This window comes from Triticum aestivum, chromosome 2B, assembly GCF_018294505.1.
Source record: "Triticum aestivum cultivar Chinese Spring chromosome 2B, IWGSC CS RefSeq v2.1, whole genome shotgun sequence".
Lineage (NCBI taxonomy): Eukaryota > Viridiplantae > Streptophyta > Magnoliopsida > Poales > Poaceae > Triticum > Triticum aestivum.
Genome location: NC_057798.1, coordinates 634,680,585 through 634,686,922, shown reverse-complemented (window position 1 = coordinate 634,686,922; position 6,338 = coordinate 634,680,585). Strand labels below are relative to the sequence as shown.

The 6,338-nt window shown below is 44.5% G+C and overlaps 1 long non-coding RNA gene across 2 annotated transcripts; it reads right to left on the bottom strand.

The window, feature by feature from the left end:
• Positions 1-1,679: 1,679 nt before the first annotated feature.
• On the bottom strand, positions 1,680-5,409 carry LOC123041835 (uncharacterized). Of its 2 annotated transcripts, XR_006418653.1 has the most exons (5): positions 4,796-5,409; positions 4,641-4,703; positions 4,485-4,562; positions 1,945-4,386; positions 1,680-1,863 (listed from the first exon to the last, which is right to left on the bottom strand). It is a non-coding gene; the product is annotated as an uncharacterized lncRNA (long non-coding RNA). The 2 variants fall into 2 exon arrangements; XR_006418652.1 differs by having other exon boundaries at positions 1,945-4,562.
• Positions 5,410-6,338: the final 929 nt, after the last annotated feature.

Below are 6,338 nucleotides of genomic sequence, written 5' to 3'. Positions count from 1 at the left end.
GTTGGATCCCGTAGTATTCCAGTGGACCCCTGAGGAAGGGGTGGATTGGGAATCCCATGCCCCTCAGAAGGAACGAGATGAAGCACACCCTCTCTCATTGGCTAGGATTGGGGAAATTTTCTGCCAATGCATCATCACCCATAGAAGTCAACCCTGCTCATACGGGGACTAGATCCGTGGGGGGGTAGGGGGGATATCCTTGCGTCTGGAGCCGATTGAGCTGGAGATGAGATACGGAGTAACTCTACCAATCCCCCTCTTGAGGGCCATGAGGACGTGAGGAGGATCCAGGAACACTAGCCTTGGTTTGAATTTTTCTGTGGTTTGCTCTGTTGCTCTTGAAGCGGTGTGAGATAACATTTCGAAGATCTAACCTCATTATATAGGCACGGCTTGTGCCTGTTAGAAATATTAAAATATAAGGGTAATGAACCATTCGCATTCACTCAAACACGTTGAAATCAAGGTGATGGCAGGGATGAATCATAAGGACTGGATGCGGAAACCAATGCCGGACTATCAACAATCCGAAAAATAATGGAGAGCCCGCCTTGCAAAGCCGAAGACTTGCATCCGCACACTACATCGTCATTGAAGGCAAGTTTGGGGGCTACTAAGGGATTCCTGGATTCGGGGGTCCTCAGGTGTCCGGCCTAGGAGTATGGGTCAGGTTGGATGGGCCGTGCCAGATCAAGCTAAAGATTATCCACCATGTCTGGATTGGACTTCTCAATACGTGGACAACAAGAATAGAGTGCGAAAGCTTCCTTCCCTGATGAACCGACCTTGTACAAACCCTAGCCCTCCGGTGTGTATATAAACTGGAGGGGTTTGTCTATAGAGGCTAACTTCTTCACCATCATTGGAATTCCCATAGGCTATACATCTAGGGTTAGCCATTGCGATCTCGAGGTAGATCAACTCTTGTAATCTTCATACTCGTCGAATATAATCAAGCAGGAGTAGGGTTTTAACTCCCTTAAGAGGGCCCGAACCTGGGTAAACACTGCGTCCCCTGGCTTCCTGTTACTATTGATCTTAGACGCACAGCTTGCCCCCCCCTACCCGAGATCTGCCGGTTTTGACACCGACACCTGGCCAGCCTACGGTGCCCATCTTCTAGTATACTAGTTGACCCGTTACGCCAAATGGCCCAGACACCCGCTAAAGCCATGTTGTCAATGAAAATTGTTTCATTTTGCAAGAACCTATTCAATATTGGTAGTACAAAGCTCATGTGTTAAACCATATTATATTGAAAATATGGTTATCATGGTGCGAAATTCCAAGTTTGAAAAAAAATTATATTTCTATAACATGTACAAACCAGCTAAGGAAGCATTGTTTTAGTTGAAAATATGGTTATAATGATTAGATATCTGAGTTTGAAAAAAAACATATCGAAAAGAAAATTCATGATTTAGTTGGTTTAGTTGTGAGCAAGCACGCATGGTAACAAATTTAGCTCCTCTTAATAAAAAAAAGAAGAGACTTGCTGTCTACAATAAGATGTATAATAAATTTACCTCTTGCACCACATGTCTCATTTGAAACAAAGAGTTATTCGACAATAAATGCTTGACAAATGGGCAATAATTATATCCTTTTAATAATGAAAATTGAAAGAAACATAGCTTCAAACTATGTAATAGATTTTTCAAAATGCAGGCATTCTCCCTATATAATTTTGCTATGTAAGTTGGAACTTAGGAATCCATGTCCCGGTTTATCCTTGATACATTGTGGGTAACTCTACCCTCTCACTCTGGATCCATAGCATTTTGCCCTTCACAGCCCCTTTATAATCTTGATTGGTTTTCAATGTCACGCTGGGAACACCATTCTTGCTCAAATAATAGCAAGCTATAGATATTGAGCAATAATATAGTGTGAATAACTGAACATGGAAATCTAACAGTAAGACTAATGGAACACAAAGTATACCTCCTGCAATTTCTTCCATCTTCCTTTCAATTCTACGGGAAAAGGTTGCAACATGAGGAATAGCCTGCAGAAATAGATAGTATCGAATACTGCACAAGTCAATAAAATGTTACTGCTAGCCATAGTGCATACATTCTATCTCTTATTGTACTTTTTGCAACCTACTACGACTCAGAGAACATACATGACATATCCTGGTAATGCCACAATTGTTGTTAGCGACTTTACTAGTAATTCAATTCAGTTTACGTGCAACTAATAAAAATTTCTAGGGAAATGTTGTAGTGGTATCATGGTGCCACAAGCATGGAAGTTGTTACAGAGCGGAAATAACAGTCTAGATTTTCAGTACTAAAGTTTTCTGGCCTAGCATTGCAGAAAGCTAAAGTTTATTAAGAGCATTATCTCCCAACACACAGAAGGAACCCAAAAGATCCAAACAGTGATACGCCTAAAAATTACAGCATATTATTAGCTGAAATATCAAGATGTTGTGTGATATGTGACATAATACTCATTGTATGCTGTACATGAGGAGGTTTGTGAGCAAATTGACACACTGTTAAATGAGTCATAGGACAGTACCAGATAGAGCATTCGCTCCTTCAAAATTTATTCAATAAACTGAAAGAGAAATGCATCATGTTACATGTCTAGCCAAGTAACAGTTGAAAGCAAACTTGATATAGCTTTGTAAAGTTGAAAGTATAAAACTTCACACAAGGTAAAGCAAGTCAAATCAGAGGGGAAAGGAGGGCAGCAACATGCACCTAGAGCAAGAGGGGGCACAATCTCGTGTTGTGGCTTTCTGAAATAGAGAACACTTATATATCAACTAAAATAGGTTCAGGAGATGAACAGTCAGATAGAGCAGCTCAAATGCATTAAAAACTTCCCTTTGGCCTTGCACACAACGCTGCAAGAAGAGGCTTCGTAACTCAACCACATCATCTATACAAAGGGCAAAAAGAAAAGGAAAGTGAATTGTGTGTACGCGTACACTGGAAGACACTGCAGACCAGTTCCTAATGCTTCTCTGGGTCTTACAACCATCGGTTAATCCGTGAGCAGGAGAACAGAGAAAAACAAAGTGCAGATCTTAGTCTCTAAGGCATTTCATCAATCATGTAAAGATCTAAAGATGAAGCGGTTCTGGATTTGGGTTGGGAAATTGGCTGAGCAATTATGACCAGGCTAAACCAATAAGTCCTTGCCAACATGTAAATTATCCAGTCAATAGAAATGGTATACCTTCGTAAATAACCTGTCCTATTTAAACAAAGTGAGATGGCAAGGTAAAGTGAGATGGCAAGGTCTTCAGAAACATCCAGCCAACAGTCTCAAATTGGAAGCTTGAATTAAAAAAGGATCTTCAACTACTTCAACACAAGATCAAAGACAAGCATTCCACCTCGTTCAAGCAGACTGTCAGATCAATTTTTAAATGATTGTCATGTTGCCCAAAACTGAAATTGGATAAGGGCTCTGCCCCATTAGCTTAGATCTTTTTTCTTTTTTTTCTATGTTCTCCTTTCCCTTTGTAACATATTGTTTTTTTAATGAAAATATACAATAGAACTATTGTTCTACGGTTTGCTGTTCAAAAAAAGTGAAATTACCTAAAGGGCTATGTCCATCTTCTTCAGTCCTATTCACACTGAGCGGAAATAACGGAAAACTCACAAACATGACAAAAAATGGATCTTCTTCAGTCCTATTCATATGGTTCATATGTACCAATGCATGGTTTTTGTATATAAATAGAAAATTTGAAGGCACATGTTCCAGTTTCCTTTATTTACTGGAACACCATAAAGATCGCATGCCTATAGTTTGTCGTGCAAGATTCCGCAAATTAATAGCTAGAGCGACATCTCACTACAACTATCAGTGGATAATGTATTTGACTAAAGTAGTACTATTATAGTGTCTCTATTGTATCTCAAGAATTAACTGGATGTTTGTACAACAAATACTATTCATGAGCAATTGTCACATGCAATTCTTATTACATCCAGTCCTTCATCCAGCGCAGCAAGATGGATCCATATCCATAATTGGCATTCTAATGAACTGCGGTTTCTTTCAAAAAATCAGTCTGAGAATTGGACAAATATGCTACTGTGTACAACAGAAAGAGTGAGCGCGGGGGGCATTGCGTTACCACGACCTCCAAAACAGGTATAACAATCGAAACAAGTGGACAAATCCTGCTCACACACATACACGAAATATAAGCAGCACGAGAAATAACAACACACAATGCCCGACCATATCTAGAACATTTAAACGATCAGCACGACATACAGATATTTAAAAGATCACCAAGGCAGACAACATGACACAGAAGATACTGAAAGTAAAATACGCACACATGTAGTAGAAAGGAAAGAAGAAAACCTTGATGAGTCGAACGACGTAGCGACTGAAGAGATCGTACAACTTGCGAAATACACACACAAAAACGGTCAGAGCACAACGACACACAGGCATGCAATGAACACTCGCCGGTCACAGAAGCAACATAACGGCCTATTTACCCGAGGCAACAAGCAGAAGCACGTTGGGTAAGAGCAGGACAGACGAGAAGAAGAAGCGCCAGCAACAGGAGAAGTAGGCTGAACCGTAGAACATGCGTTAGCACACATGCAATTCATCAAACATTCTATAGGCAAGCACAAGAGGAGTGGACTAACCTCAATGAGAAGGAGAGACACACCCAAGGCTCGACGCAAGCGACAATAGGAAACCATACCAAACTGTGCATGAACGAAAGAAAGGCAAACATGCGAAATTAGCACGACGAATCCAAAGCAGCGGCGAAGAACATGTGAACCAGAGAAGGACAAACCTCAACCAGTGGCAACCATCGAGCAGAGGAGGCCCATGGGAACATAGCATGGGGCTACCGCATCTTAGCCACCATGCGGCACGGCGAGGCAAAATATCCCAGTCCATCTCTCCTTTCCCGTCACAGTTTCATTCATCTTCTAGATGACTAACACGATTAGCATGTCAACCAAGAAAATAAGAGGAATGATGAACATCACATGGAAAAAACAAGAACGATGAACATCACCTCAATAGGAGTCGAGGTAGATCGATTGGGCTATTTGTCCTCGGCCGCCAGCGGCGTAGTCGGAGGGTGATTCTTCTCGTCTTCCATCTCTTTCTCCTCCCGGCCGGCGGCGGCGGCCCAGAGATCCTTGTCGACCACGCGCACGGCATGGCACAGCTCGTCGTGGCGGGAGGCAGCGGGGCTGAGGCCGCCGGCGGCCACCTGGACGAGTCCCTCGGCTCGGTCGTAGGACTCGCTGAAGGCGTGGAGGCAGCGGTTGAGGTCCGTGAGTGCCACCATGCACCCGGGCTCGCGGACGGCAGCGGCCGCGGCGTCGACCAGTGCGTCATAGGCGCCAGTCCATCTCTCTCTCCAACTGCAGATGGAGGTGAGGCACACATGATGCATGTCAGCCAGGCACCACAAGCACATGCATCGGGCAGCTGCAGTCCATCCTTTCTCTCTCTCCAAAGTCCAAATGCAGGCGAGAGGCAACACCGCGCACGGGAAAGGTGTACACGCGCACTAAAAGGAGTAGCAGCCGATGTGCGGGACCAGATCAGTGGCGGCCCACCCATCATCGTGCTAGTACAAACGCGTGTGCATAATCTGGGTACACATGCGTTGATCAATGCCTCTGAAGCTGACGCAGGACATAGTAACTCCCCACTACGCACGACGCGGGAAGCGCTTTAGGAGCGCCGCGTGAGGAGCCACTGACCGAGGTAACCAGGAAATACATGTACACGAGAAAAACACAACAAAAGCTGACGCACGGGACCATGCGGTAGGCAGGCCCACCTGCAGCCGTAGCACCAGCCAGCGAGCGTAAATGCGAGGAGCATCACATAACCTGCGCCCACACAGCACCCATGACGCGGGTCTCGCGTGCACGCGGCGCGGTAGGACAAGCTGCCCCGCGCACCCAACAAACTGGCACCCAGCCAATTCGATCCAGCCCGAGCCCTCATGTCACACACTATCTAGATCTCACCACGCGGTCAAAACGGCTGAAGTCAATTCCCAGCAAAGATCCGACGGGCAGGAGGCAAAAAAAGACTTCATCGACCAGGATCGAACGACCAACGAAGGAACTGATTGAGGGAGCATTCTGGGAGCAAGTTGGCTAGCCACTGTTTATTTTAAATAAGCCCATTTTCCTAGAAAAAAATCTAGAGAGGACTTTTGGGACGGGGCGCCGCCGTCTTGAGGCGTAACTTGGGTATTAGCACCTTTGCTCTCCAGCGGAGCGATTCTGTCAGGGATACTTTCCTCCAGAAGGCGGAACTGTCGGTGGAAAATGACACCTATGGGATCACTGGAATCCTTACTACGG